The 15,524-nt window shown below is 41.8% G+C and overlaps 1 protein-coding gene across 1 annotated transcript in view; it reads left to right on the forward strand.

Moving 5' to 3' along the window:
- LOC126204367 (NACHT and WD repeat domain-containing protein 2-like) overlaps window positions 1–15,524 on the forward strand; it is a 1,117,837-nt gene that overhangs the window by 315,924 nt on the left and 786,389 nt on the right. The window lies entirely within an intron of this gene.

Here is a 15,524-nt window from a genome sequence, read left to right on the forward strand (position 1 = left end):
TGTGATCCCTTGATGCCTCAAAACATGTCCTACCAACCTATCCCTTCTTCTAGTGAAGTTGTGCCACAAACTTCTCTTCTCCCCAATCCTATTAAACACCTCCTCATTAGTTATGTGATCTACCCATCTAATCTTCAGCATTCTTCTGCAGCACCACATTTCGAATGCTTCTATTCTCTTCTTGTCCAAACTAGTTATCGTCCATGTTTTACTTCCATACGTGGCTACACTCCATACAAATACTTTCAGAAACGACTTCCTGACACTTAAGTCTATACTCGACGTTAACAAATTTCTCTTCTTCAGAAACGATTTCCTTGTCATTGCCAGTCTACATTTTATATCCTCTCTACTTCGACCATCATCAGTTATTTTACTCCCTAAATAGCAAAACACCTTTACTACTTTAAGTGTCTCGTTTCCTAATCTAATCCCCTCAGCATCACCCGATTTAATTTGACTACATTCCATTATCCTCGTTTTGCTTTTGTTGATGTTCATCTTATATCCTCCTTTCAAGACACTGTCCATTCCGTTCAACTGTTCTTCCAAGTCCTTTGCTGTCTCTGACAGAATTACAATGTCATCGGCGAACCTCAAAGTTTTTACTTCTCCTCCATGAATTTTAATACCTACTCCGAATTTTTCTTTTGCTTCCTTTACTGCTTGCTCAATATACAGATTGAATAACATCGGGGAGAGGCTACAACCCTCTCTCACTCCTTTCCCAACCACTGCTTCCCTTTCATGCCCCTCGACTCTTATAACTGCCATCTGGTTTCTGTACAAATTGTAAATACCCTTTCGCTCCCTGTATTTTTCCCCTTCCACCTTCAGAATTTGAAAGAGAGTATTCCAGTTAACATTGTCAAAAGCTTTCTCTAAGTCTACAAATGCTAGAAACGTAGGTTTGCCTTTCCTTAACCTTTCTTCTGAGATACGTCGTAAGGTTAGTATTGCCTCACGTGTTCCAACATTTCTGCGGAATCCAAACTGATCTTCCCCGAGGTTCGCTTCTACCAGTTTTTCCAATCGTCTGTAAAGAATTCGCGTTAGTATTTTGCAGCTGTGACTTATTAAACTGATAGTTCGGTAATTTTCACATCCGTCTGCACCTGCTTTCTTTTGGATTGGAATTATTATATTCTTCTTGAGGTCTGAGGGTATTTCGCCTGTCTCATACATCTTGCTCAGCAGATGGTAGAGTTTTGTCATGACTGGCTCTCCGAAGGCCATCAGTAGTTCTAATGGAATGTTGTCTATTGCCGGGGCCTTGTTTCGACTCAGGTCTTTCAGTGCTCTGTCAAACTCTTCACGCAGTATCTTATCTCCCATTTAATCTTCATCTACATCCTCTTCCATTTCCATAATATTGTCCTCAAGCACATCGCCCTTGTATAAACCCTCTATATACTCCTTCAACCTTTCTGCCTTCCCTTCTTTGCTTAGAACTGGGTTTCCATCTGAGTTCTTGATATTCATACAAGTGGTTCTCTTCTCTCCAAAGGTCTCTTTAATTTGCCTGTAGGCAGTATCTATCTTACCCCTAGTGAGACAAGCCTCTACATCCTTACATTTGTCCTCTAGCCATCCCTGCTTAGCCATTTTGCACTTCCTGTCGATCTCATTTCTGAGACGTTTGTATTCCTTTTTGCCTGCTTCATTCACTGCATTTTTATATTTTCTCGTTTCATTAATTAAATTCAATATTTCTTCTGTTACCCAAGGATTTCTATTAGCCCTCGTCTTTTTACCTACTTGATCGTCTGCTGCCTTCTCTACTTCATCCCTCAGAGCTACCCATTCTTCTTCTACTGTATTTGTTTCCGCCATTCCTGTCAATTGTTCCCTTATGCTCTCCCTGAAACTCTGTACAACCTCTGGTTTTTTCAGTTTATCCAGGTCCCAACTCCTTAAATTCCCAACTTTTTGCAGTTTCTTCAGTTTCAATCTGCAGTTCATAACCAATAGATTGTGGTCAGAATCCACATCTGCCCCTGGAAATGTCTTACAATTTAAAACCTGGTTCCTAAATCTTTGTCTTACCATTATATAATCTATCTGATACCTTTTAGTATCTCCAGGATTCTTCCAGGTGTACAACTTTCTTTTATGATTCTTGAACCACCTCCAAAGCTCTTTTAAAATCTGATTCTAATACTTGATCCGCTATCTCTTTTAAATCGACTCCTGTCTCTTCTTCTATCATATCAGACAAATCTTCTCCCTCATACAGGCTTTCAGTGTATTCTTTCCACCTATCCGCTCTCTCCTCTGCATTTAATAGCGGAATTCCCGTAGCACTCTTAATGTTATCACCCTTGCTTTTAATGTCACAGAAGGTTGTTTTGACGCTCCTGTACGCTAAGCCTGTCCTTCCGACAGTAATTTCTTTTCCTGTGTCTTCATATTTTTTCTGGAGCCGTTTCGTCTTAGCTTCCCTGCACTTCCTATTTATTTCAGTCCTCAGCGACTTATATTTCTTTATTCCTGAGTTTCCTGAAACATTTTTGTACTTCCTCCGTCAATCGCTCAGTTGAAGTATTTCTTCTGTTCCGCATGGTTTCTTTGCAGTTACCTTCTTTGTTCCTACGTTTTCCTTCCCAACTTGTGTGATGGCCCTTTTTAGAGGTGTCCATTCCTCTTCAACTGTACTGCCGACTGAGAAACTCATTACTGCTCTATCTACAGCTCTAGAGAACTTCAATCGTATGTCGTCATTCCTTACTACTTCCGTACCCATTTCTTTGCCTATTGATTCTTGCTGACTAATGTCTTAAACTTCAGCCTACTCTTCATCACTACTATACTGTGATCTGAGTCTATGTCTGCTCCTGGGCACGCCTTAGAATCCAATATCTGATTTCTGACTCTCTGTCTGACCATGATGTAATCTAACTGAAATCTTCCCGTATCACCCGTCCTTTTCCAAGTATACCTCCTCCTCTTGTAATTCTTGACGAGAGTATCCGCTATTACTAGCTGAAACTTCTTCCAGAACTCAGTTAGTCTTTCAACTCTCTCATTCCTTTTCCCAAGCCCATATTCTCCTATAACCTTTTCTTCTACTCCTTCCCCTGCAAATGCATTCCAGTCCCCCATGACAATTAGATTTTCGTATCCCTTTACATACTGTATTACCGATTCAATATCCTCATGCATTTTCTCTTTCTTTTCATCTTCAGCTTGCGACCTCGGCATGAATACCTGAACTGTCGTTGTCGGCGGCGTTGGTTTGCTGTCGATTTTGATAAGAACAACGCTGTCGGCGAACTGTTCATAGTAACATACTCTCTGCCCTACCTTCGTATTCATAACGAATCCTTCTCCCGTTATATCATTTTCTGCTATAGTTGATATTACCCTACACCATCTGACCAGAAATCATTGTCTTCTTTCCACTTCACTTCACAGACCCTTACTATATCAAGATTGAGCCGTTGCATTTCCCTTTTTCAGTTGCCCCACCACGTTCAAGCTTCTGACATTCCACGCCCCGACTCGTAGAACATTATCCTTCCATTGATTATTCAATCTTTCTCACGTGGTAACCTCCCTCTTGGCAGTTTCCTCCTGGAGATCCGAATGAGGGACTGTTCCGGAATCTTTTGCCAATTGAGAAATGATTATGACACTTCTTGAATGACAGGCCACATGTCCTGTGGATACACGTTACGTGCCTTTAATGCAGTGTTCCCATTGCCTTCTGCATCCTCATGCCGTTGATCATTGCTGATTCTTCCCCCTTCAGGGGCAGTTTCCAACCCAAGCACAAGAGAGTGCACTGAACCTCTGCCCGCTCTTCCGCCCTCTTTGACAAGGCTGTTGTCAGAATGAGGGGTGAGTACTTATGCCGGAAATTTTCGGCCGCCAATGCTGATCATTAATCAAAATTTAAGCACCGGCGGGATTGGAACACGATACCGAATACGTTTTGATTCTGAATCAAAGACGCTACCCCCCCCCCCCTTTTTTCTTTTTTTTTCATTTTGTTCGTTATTGATCGTTGTGTTTGGTTGATGCGCACGCCGCAAGACATCCTGTTCAAGTTCGGTGGTTGATCCTTCCACTCAGTTTTTTTTTTTATTACAGAGGCCAATCGGCTCTCTGACCGAACACGCTGAGCTACTGTGCCGGCTGCCCTAGGCCACGGGTATTGGTTTACTACAGAACTCCTCAAAATTGTACTACCATTCTCACCTTGCAACTGTGACAGTTATCCTGCTGAAACATGTCGTCGCCGTAGTAAGGAGATTTCAAGCTTGAAGCGATACAGATAGTTCATAATAATGCTAACGTAGATAACTGCTGTTATTATGCCTTCGATTACCAACACACATCCCAAGGATGTTACCCACAGCATCATTCTGCTCTCACCGGTCTGCATGTGCGGAGCGGTGCGTATTCCGTGCACCCATTCGCCTGAATGACGGCGTGTAAGGACCAACCATCGGTTTGGTGAAACAAGAAATGCGATTCATTCTATAGATCCAAGATGAAAACTCAGTGACGCAGTGCCGTCTGCAATCATAACTGGCGAGGTCGTTGGATCAACATGCAGGGATCGTATGATGTGGCGCTCCACGTTCAACAATGGCGTTCGAACGGTGAGCTCCGAAACACTCGTGCCTGCGCCAGCGCTGTACTCTGTCGCCAGATCTGCCACTGATCGCTGCCTGTCCTGGACTACACAGCGGGCAATCCTCCGACCTCTACATTTGCTCATGAGACGTGGCCATCCAGTACTGTACGGCCTACTCATTATTTCACCATCCTTCAGCCACTTTCGAGAGGTACTTACGACAACAATACGCAAACAACCGACCAGCTGCGCCGTTTCAGAGATTCGCGTTTCCAAGCCACAGCGCCACAACAATGTGTCTTTGCTGAAAACCGCTTATATCAGTGGATTTCCGCATTTGCGGCTCCGTATCTGCATCATAACGACCACCCATTCGTTTCGCTTCCGCCTGCATTATTTCCTCACTACAGCACGTGCCCGCAGTGAACTTCGCAGTGGCCAGCGGTCATAATGTATTTGGCTCAACCCCGTATAATCTCTATAAAATTGTTCTCTAGCCTTTGGAAACTATTTGTGAAACCTCTGTCACAGGGTGGTGGCTTAATCGGTATTTATATGCAATTTACAAATTCGATTACACGCAGAGTCGCCAAAAATCCTATTGCATATGCAATTATTTTATTGTAACTTTAATAAGTTATTCGCCTAAGACCTCTGTACGTATCAAAGATGTGTTCTTTAGTCATACTCGACCAAAGTGTGACTTGTGGTGGATTGTTCTCAGTTTCTTCATAAAAATGTGAAGTTTCGTTTGCGCATATGACATGTACTTATTCCTCGAATTCCGCGAATGAGCATAGTTAATAGGGAAAAGAATGCACTTCAAGCAGGAATGGTGAGAACGGCATTAAACATCATCCTAGACGTCGCCCATTCGGATCTCCGGGCGGGGACTACTCAAGAGGACGTCGTTATCAGGAGAAAGAAAACTGGCGTTCTACGGATCGGAGCGTGGAATGTCAGATCCCCTAATCGGGCAGGTGGGTTAAAAAATTTAAAAACGGAAATGGATAGGTTAAAGTTAGATATAGTGGGAATTAAGTTCGGTGGCAGGAGGAACAAGGCTTTTGGCCAGGTGATTACAGGGTTATAAATACAAAATCAAATAGGGGTAATGCAGGAGTAGGTTTAATAGTGAATAAAAAAATAGGAGTGCGGGTTAGCTACTACAAACAGCATAGTGAACGCATTATTGTGGCCAAGATAGACACAAAGCCCATGCCTACTACAGTAGTACAAGTTTATATGCCAACTAGCTCTGCAGATGATGAAGAAATTCATGAAATGTATGACGAGATAAAAGAAATTATTCAGGTAGTGAAGGGAGACGAAAATTTAATAGTCATGAGTGACTGGAATTCATCAGTAGGAAAAGGGAGAGAAGGAAACACTGTAGGTGAATATGGATTGGGGGGAAGAAATGAAAGAGGAAGCCGACTTGTAGAATTTTGCACAGAGCATAACTTAATCATAGCTAACACTTGGTTCAAGAATCATAAAAGAAAGTTGTATACCTGGAAGAATCCTGGAGATACTAAAAGGTATCAGATAGATTATATAATGGTAAGACAAAGATTTAGGAACCAGGTTTTAAATTGTAAGACATTTCCAGGGGCAGATGTGGATTCTGACCACAATCTATTGGTTATGAACTGCAGATTGAAACTGAAGAAACTGCAAAAAGGTGGGAATTTAAGGAGATGGGACCTGGATAAACTGAAAGAACCAGAGGTTGTACAGAGTTTCAGGGAGAGCATAAGAGAACAATTGACAGGAATGGGGGAAACAAATACAGTAGAAGAAGAATGGGTAGCTCTGAGGGATGAAGTAGTGAAGGCAGCAGACGATCAAGTAGGTAAAAAGACGAGGGCTAATAGAAATCCTTGGGTAACAGAAGAAATATTGAATTTAATTGATGAAAGGAGAAAATATAAAAATGCAGTGAATGAAGCAGGCAAAAAGGAATACAAACGTCTCAGAAATGAGATCGACAGGAAGTGCAAAATGGCTAAGCAGGGATGGGTAGAGGACAGATATAAGGATGTAGAGGCTTGTCTCACTAGGGGTAAGGTAGATACTGCCTACAGGAAAATTAAAGAGATCTTTGGAGAGAAGAGAACCACTTGTATGCATATCAAGAGCAAAGAAGGGAAAGCAGAAAGGTGGAAGGAGTATATATACAAGGACGATGTACTTGATGACAATATTATGGAAATGGAAGAGGATGTAGATGAAGACGAAATGGGAGATAAGATACTACGTGAAGAGTTTGACAGAGCACTGAAAGACCTGAGTCGAAACAAGGCCCCGGGAGTAGACAACATTCCATTAGAACTACTGATGCCCTTGGGAGAGCCAGTCGTGACAAAACTCTACCATCTGGTGAGCAAGATGTATGAGACAGGCAAAATACCCTTAGACTTCAAGAAGAATATAATAATTCCAATCCCAAAGAAAGCAGGTGCAGACGGATGTGAAAATTACCGAACTATCAGTTTAATAAGTCACAGCTGCAAAATACTAAGGCGAATTCTTTACAGACGAATGGAAAAACTGGTAGAAGCGAACCTCGGGGAAGATCAGTTTGGATTCCGTAGAAATGTTGGAACACGTGAGGCAATATTAACCTTGCGACTTATCTTAGAAGAAAGATTAAGAAAAGGCAAACCTACGTTTCTAGCATTTGTAGACTTAGAGAAAGCTTTTGACAACGTTAACTGGAATACTCTCTTTCAAATTCTGAATGTGGCAGGGGTAAAATACAGGGAGCGAAAGGCTATTTACAATTTGTACAGAAACCAGATGGCAGTTATAAGAGTCGAGTGGGCATGAAAGGGAAGCAGTGGTTGGGAAAGGAGTGAGACAGGGTTGTGGCCTCTCCCCGTTGTTATTCAATATGTATATTGAGCAAGCAGTAAAGGAAACAAAAGAAAAATTCGGAGTTGGTATTAAAATCCATGGAGAAGAATTAAAACTTTGAGGTTTGCCGATGACATTGTAATTCTGTCAGAGACAGCAAAGGACTTGGAAGAGCAGTTGAACGAAATGGACAGTGTCTTGAAAGGAGGATATAAGATGAACATCAACAAAAGCAAAACGAGGATAATGGAATGTAGTCAAATTAAATCGGGTGATGCTGAGGGGATTAGATTAGGAAACGAGACACTTAAAGTAGTAAAGGAGTTTTGCTATTTAGGGAGTAAAATAACTGATGATGGTCGAAGTAGATAGGATATGAAATGTAGACTGTCAATGGCAAGGAAATCGTTTCTGAAGAAGAGAAATTTGTTAACATCGAGTATAGATTGAAGTTGTAACACCATAGCTCTAATGCTCTACTCATATATTTTTGCTTTATTTAATGTTACATTGTTGATCGTCTGTAAATGTGTTTGAATCGATAACATAAAATTGTGTAATCCTTTCTTTGTCAAGCCTTTGATGTCGTGATTTGATTCTATGCAAAGTAGTGTATCTGTAATTTAAAATTCTTTGTCCCATTTGGAGGGAACAAAACTTACTGTATATGATTGTAATTTTGTGTGAATAATTTTTGTAGACATGTTAATATGTGCAAAGGTTCTGTCTTATTTAATGTATTTGTTTGCTGTTATGTAAACTGCTGATCCTCACTTAGGGCTCTTAGTTATTCTAAATGTAAAAGGTGTAGGGGTTCCCCTCGGGAACGGAACAGCGCAACGCGCGCAAAATGTGGTTGGCATAGGTGGAAAAGGTGGAACTGATAGTCAGTCAGGGACGAGCAAGCAGTCAGAGATGAGCTACGAGTCCGTGCACTGCCGTGTAAAAGTTGCATAGTGCTGGTTTCGAGAGAGGCTTTTCTGTTATTTTCCAATGCCTCGGATGGATGGATAAATAGCTGGGCTATTCTGGAATTTGTACCTATCATCGCCACCAAGAAATGACAGAGTCCAGCAATTCTGCCTGCAATTTCACCTACCAACATGCAGTTGCCACCACATTGCGCAATCATTGCAACATAACACTATAATGATGTACAGTGAAGGATCAGCTTAATGGATGTGTTATTGTGCTGAAATATAAGGTAATTTATATCTGAATTTATGTACCTACCTTGACTTTTCATCATAACACCTCTCAGGGTCCTCTCCGTTTGAACTAAAGTGATTACCGAGTGTCCTTACTGAAAGCACGTTAAAAATCCAGTTTTCTAATTAATGCCTCTTGAACATAGTAAAGTTAAAGTTAATGTGGCAAGAAAGTGAGTTAGAGTTAATGATGCTTGCTGAAAATAACATTCTTAGTAAAAATGCTTATTAATGTTTTGTTGCCAACTTCAAATTAAAATTTCTCAAGACTGAGGCTTATAACGTTTTGCTTAGTAAATGATCACATTACTACCTGCTGTTAATCGTAGAAAGTGAGTCAGTATTTTACATTAATATTAATTTTATGTCTCATGGTAGTAAAAGTGGAAAATTGCACAGTAGGAAATTATATACTCATGATTACTAAGTGTTTGTCTCTCTTGTGTGCATATTAACAGTATAAAGACCCCTCAGTTTGTGTAAGCCCTGAAAGTGATAGTGTTTTTCTGTACGTGTTATAACTGTGCAAATAGTTTTTTTGTGCTGCGTCAGTTGTTAGCTTCAATCTTAAAACATATGTGTATCAGAGTTCATTGCACTCGCGTGTGGCCAAGTCTATGTTGTGTTTGTCCGTTATAGTTACTTATACCTACTTTCTTAAACGAGAATGTTAATCATTCTCTTGCCTAGTTAGGCTGGCGGCCGTTTTCTTTATCCGTTGAACAGTGCAGATAGGCAAAATTTTGTTTGGTACTGTTCAAATATTTACGTAATTCTAACTTTCATTTCCGGTAAGCCATTTCCGTTAGGTACAACACGGTCAACTTAACAAAAATCCTCCCAGAGGGTAACACTGCTCTGTTGCTTTATACCATAATTGCTATAACAAAATAGTTTTATTTCAAAACCTGTTTCCAGCTTTAAGGTTATGGTACAATAGTAGCAGACGGGTAGTGTTATACGTGGCTTTTCCGTGACAGGACTATTTTGTTCTGTTGGGGGCATACTACGTAATAAACCAAACTTGGTACTTCATAGTATAAGCTACGTAAATACGCTGTTGTAGTGTTATAAAGTGTCAGGAAGTCGTTTCTGAAAGTATTTGTATGGAGTGTAGCCATGTATGGAAGTGAAACATGGACGATAACTAGTTTGAAGAAGAAGACAGTAGTAACTTTCGAAATGTGGTGCTACAGAAGAATGTTGAAGATAAGGTGGTTTAGATCACGTAACTAATGAGTAGGTATTGAATAGGTTTGGGGAGAAGAGAAGTTTGTGACACAACTTGACTATAAGAAGGGAACGGTTGGTAGGACATGTTTTGAGGCATCAAGGGATCACAAATTTAGTATTGGAGGGCAGCGTGGAGGATAAAAATCGTAGAGGGAGACCAAGAGATGAATACACTAAGCAGATTCAGAAGGATGTAGGTTGCAGTAGGTACTGGGAGATGAAGAAGCTTGCACAGGATAGAGTAGCATGGAGAGCTGCATCAAACCAGTCTCAGGACTGAAGACCACAACAACAATAGACGTCGCCTGCCGATAACTAGCTGAAATACTTACATGCCTAATCCAATTTCCGAGTGGTGTTGCATTGCCATCATTTTAATTTCACGTTCTGCAGCAAGATCTCTGATCGAGTTGGAGAGTGACTGCATCACTGACGCCCTAACTTTGGCGCATGTTCCTCCTCTGGTTAGTGGACGACCAGACATGGGGCATCCAAAAGGCATCCCATGCGAAAAGCTCTGTTCTTAAAGCCAGACGTCTTGGTGGCTCCTTACCAAATGTTTACCAAGCGAGGTGGCGGCGTTGTTTAGCACACCGGACTCGCATTTGGGAGGAACACGGTTCAAACACGCGTCCGACGATCCTGGTTTAGGCTTCCCGTGATTTCCCCGACTCGCTTCAGGCTAATGCGGGGGTGGTTCCTTTGAAAGTGCACAGCTGATTTCCTACCCCATCCTTCCCTAATCCGAGCCTGTGCTCCGTCTCTAATGACCTCGTTGTCGTCGGGACGTTAAACTCCAGTCCCTTTCCACCAAATGTTTCACGAAACATATCTGTCGTCTGTGTCATAGTTTTGTTGCTGCGCTTCCTTTCACAGAGCCTAACTTTTGTCACTAAGCGCTCCACGAAGGCGACGTCGGCGGTACCTGCCATTGTGCTTCACTGAATACAGAAAGGCAGACAATGCATTGGTCTACGCACAGACATTATTCTCCTCCCTGGACAATAATGTGGCAGTTCCGCTGCAATCAATTTGCAATTCACGTGAGGAACGGTGTTGCCACATCACAGATAACGATGGGAAGTACAAATCATAAATATCAAAGCATCTCACACAGTTACAAGTATTTATTTCAGATCTAGAGAGACTTTCTGGCAGCGTTGTAAGTACATTCCTTGTACAATTTGAACAATAGCCTTAAAACACTTAGATTTCAATTTGTTGCAATGAACTGGATAATCGATGCTTGTCTTCCCACACAGGTCGTCAGTACAGTATAATGTGCAGATGGAAATGTATACCACCTGTATCATTCTGACACCTAATGTTTGCCTGTACCACCACGAAAAGCGTTATCGGTAGAAGGAGCAATTGTTTTCCTGTGTGCGACCACTCTAAAGGCCGGCCGGGATGGCCGAGCGGTTCTAGGCGCTACAGTCTACAACCGCGCGACCGGTACGGTCGCAGGTTCGAATCCTGCCTCGGGCATGGATGTATGTGATGTCCTTAGGTGTAAGTAGTTCTAAGTCTAGGGGACTGATGACCTCAGAAGTTAAGTCCCATAGTGCTCAGAGCCATTTGAGCCAACCACTCTAAACACGAGACCGTTACTTAAATTACACCACAGTCTGCAGACCACAGCCTATTTCACGGATGTTTGTACGTCGCATTCCTGCTGCTTCCACTTCCCGCAGCTGTAACATAAACCACCATCGTCAAGGGACTATTCAATATTCAGCCGGGGCTAACTGTCGCGAACGTCGGTCAGCTGCTTGTCTCGTACACAATTTTCTGCCTCACATACGGTCCCGTTCATAATTTAAAAATTTTCTCTCCGACGTGTTACATGCGACTTTACCGGACATAGTTATTGCACCTCCACACAGATTCAACATTACTACTGATCTACAATAATTACTTCGCGACTGTTGTTGTGGTCTTCAGTCCTGAGACTGGTTTGATGCAGCTCTCCATGCTACTCTATCCTGTGCAAGCTTCTTCATCTCCCATTACCTACTGCAACCTACATCCTTCTGAATCTGCTTAGTGTATTCATCTCTTGGTCTCCCTCTACGACTTTTACCCTCCACGCTGCCTTCCAATACTAATTTGGTGATCCCTTGATGCCTCAGAACACGTCCTACCAAACGATCCCTTCTTCTAGTCAAGTTGTGCCACAAACTTCTCTTCTCCCCGATCCTATTCAACAATACTTCCTCATTAGTTATGTGATCTACCCATCTAATCTTCAGCATTTTTCTGTAGCACCACATTTCGAAAGCTTCTATTCTCTTCTTGTCCAAACTATTTATCGTCCATGTTTCACTTCCATACATGGCTACACTCCATACAAATACTTTCAGAAATTACTTCCTGACACTTAAATCTATACTCGATGTTAACAAATTTCTCTTCTTCAGAAACGCTTTCCTTGCCATTGCCAGTCTACATTTTATATCCTATCTACTTCGACCATCATCAGTTATTTTGCTCCCCAAATAGCAAAACTCATTTACTACTTTAAGTGTCTCATTTCCTAATGTAATTCCCTCAGCATCACCCGACGTAATGAGACTATATTCCATTATCCTCGTTTTGCTTTTGTTGATGTTCATCTTATATCCTCCTCTCAAGACCATTCCGTTCAACTGCTCTTCCAAGTCCTTTGCTGTCTCTGACAGAATTACAATGTCATCGGCGAACATCAAAGTTTTTATTTCTTCTCCATGAATAATACCTACTCCGAATTTTTCTTTTGTTTCCTTTACTGCTTGCTCAATATACAGATTGAACAACGTCGGGGAGAGGCTACAAACCTATCTTACTCCCTTCCCAACCACTGCTTCCCTTTCATGTCCCTCGACTCTTACAACTGCCATCTGGTTTCTGTACAAATTGTAAATAGCCTTTCGCTCCCTGTATTTTACCCCTGCCACCTTTAGAATTTGAAAGAGAGTATTCCAGTCAACATTGTCAAAAGCTTTCTCTAAGTCTACAAATGCTACAAACGTAGGTTTGCCTTTCCTTAATCTTTCTTCTAAGATAAGTCGTAAGGTCAGTATTCCCTCACGTGTTCCAATGTTTCTACGGAATCCAAACTGATCTTCCCTGAGGTTGGCTTCTACTAGTTTTTCCATTCGTCTGCAAAGAATTCGGGTTAGTATTTTGCAGCTGTGACTTATTAAACTGATAGTTCGGTAATTTTCACATCTGTCAACACCTGCTTTCTTTGGGATTGGAATTATTATAATCTTCTTGAAGTCTGAGGGTATTTCGCCTGTTTCATACATCTTGCTCACCAGATGGTAGAGTTTTGTCAGGACTGGCTCTCCCAAGGCCGTCAGTAGTTCCAATGGAATGTTGTCTACTCCGGGGGCCTTGTTTCCACTCAGGTCTTTCAGTGCTCTGTCAAACTCTTCACGCAGTATCGTATCTCCCATTTCATCTTTATCTACATCCTCTTCCATTTTCATAAAATTGTCCTCAAGTACATCACCCTTGTATAGACCTTCTATATACCCCTTCCACCTTTCTGCTTTCCCTTCTTTGCTTAGAACCGGGTTTCCATCTGAGCTCTTGATATTCATACAAGTCGTTCTCTTATCTCCAAAGGTCTCTTTAATTTGCCTGTAGGCAGTATCTATCTTACCCCTAGAGAGATAGGCCTCTACATCCTTACATTTGTCTTCTAGCTATCCCTGCTTAGCCATTTTGCACTTCCTGTCGATCTCATTTTTGAGACGTTTGTATTCCTTTTTGCCTGCTTTATTCACTGCATTTTCATATTTTCTCCTTTCATCAATTAAATTCAATATTTCTTCTGTTACCCAAGGATTTCTACTAGCCCTCGTCTTTTTACCTATTTCATCCTCTGCTGCCTTCGCTACTTCATCCCTCAAAGCTACCCATTCTTCTTCTACTGTAGTTCTTCCCCCACTCCTGTCAATTGTTCCCTTATGCTCTCCCTGAAACTCTCTACAACCTCTGGTTCTTTCAGTTTATCCAGGTCCCATCTCCTTAAATTACCACCTTTTTGCAGTTTTTCAGTTTTAATCTACAGGTCATAACCAATAAATTGTGGTCAGAGTCCACATCTGTCCCTGGAAATGTCTTACTATTTAAAACCTGGTTCCTAAATCTCTGTCTTACCATTATATAATCTATCTGATACCTTTTAGTATCTCCAGGGTTCTTCCAGGTATACAACCTTCTTTCATGATTCTTAAACCAGGTGTTAGCTATGATTATGTTGTGCTCTGTGCAAAATTCTACCAGCCGGCTTCCTCTTTCATTTCTTAGCCCCAATCCATATTCACCTACTATGTTTCCTTCTCACCCTTTTCCTACACTCGAATTCCAGTCACCCATGACTATTAAATTTTCGTCTCCCTTCACAATCTGAATAATTTTTTTTTATTTCATCATACATTTCTTCAATTTCTTCGTCATCTGCAGAGCTAGTTGGCATATAAATTTGTAATACTGTAGTAGGCGTGGGCTTCGTATCTATCTTGGCCACAATAATGCGTTCACTATGCTGTTTGTAGTAGCTTACCCGCATTCCTATTTTCCTATTCACTATTAAACCTACTCCTGCATTGCCCCTATTTGATTTTGTGTTTATAACCCTGTAGTCACCTGACCAGAAGTCTTGTTCCTCCTGCCACCGAACTTCACTAATTCCCACTATATCTAACTTCAACCGATCCATTTCCGTTTTTAAATTTTCTAACCTACCTGCCCGATTAAGGGATCTGACATTCCACGCTCCGATCCGTAGAACGCCAGTTTTCTTTCTCCTGATAACGACATCCTCTTGAGTAGTCCCCGCCCAGAGATCCGAATGGGGGACTATTTTACCTCCGGAATATTTTGCCCAAGAGGACGCCATCATCATTTAATCATACAGTAAAGCTGCATGCCCTCGGGAAAAATTACGGCTGTAGTTTCCCCTTGCTTTCAGCCGTTCGCAGTACCAGCACAGCAAGGCCGTTTTGGTTATTGTTACAAGGCCAGATCAGTCAATCATCCAGACTGTTGCCCTTGCAACTACTGAAAAGGCTGCTGCCCCTATTCAGGAACCACACGTTTGTCTGGCCTCTCAACAGATACCCCTCCGTTGTGGTTGCACCTACGGTACGGCTATCTGTATCGCTGAGGTACGCAAGCCTCCCCACCAACGGCAAGGTCCATGGTTCATGGAGGGGGGACTTCGCGACTATAAATCGTATTTCAATCGTTCTGGTTTCCCCATTAATGTCCGTTACATTAGAGACGAATACGCCAGGAGAGAATACCATTTTTTTTTTGTAGATTACGTCACTGACTTTGTTGTTTTCTTTTATACAAGGTGCGCAAACTAAATCTGTTCCGAAAATCTTTCGTGCACACTAAGATAGACATATCGCATTCCGACATCCGTCCTGGCTGCTGATGATGACAGTCTTAAAGGGCATGAACTATTCTGCGGCCCAACCTGTATATTTTTTACGACAGGGTAATTTGAGCCTTTCTCAATGCTGTAACAGGTTTCTACCAGTCACTGGTGACCTGCAGACTATAGGTAAGTACTACTTGTCAGAAGTACTGAGGGTACTCTTCACAACGCACCGTAATGTTTTCGCACCATATGCCGTAAGGCT

Source organism: Schistocerca nitens, chromosome 9, assembly GCF_023898315.1.
Source record: "Schistocerca nitens isolate TAMUIC-IGC-003100 chromosome 9, iqSchNite1.1, whole genome shotgun sequence".
Taxonomy (NCBI): domain Eukaryota; kingdom Metazoa; phylum Arthropoda; class Insecta; order Orthoptera; family Acrididae; genus Schistocerca; species Schistocerca nitens.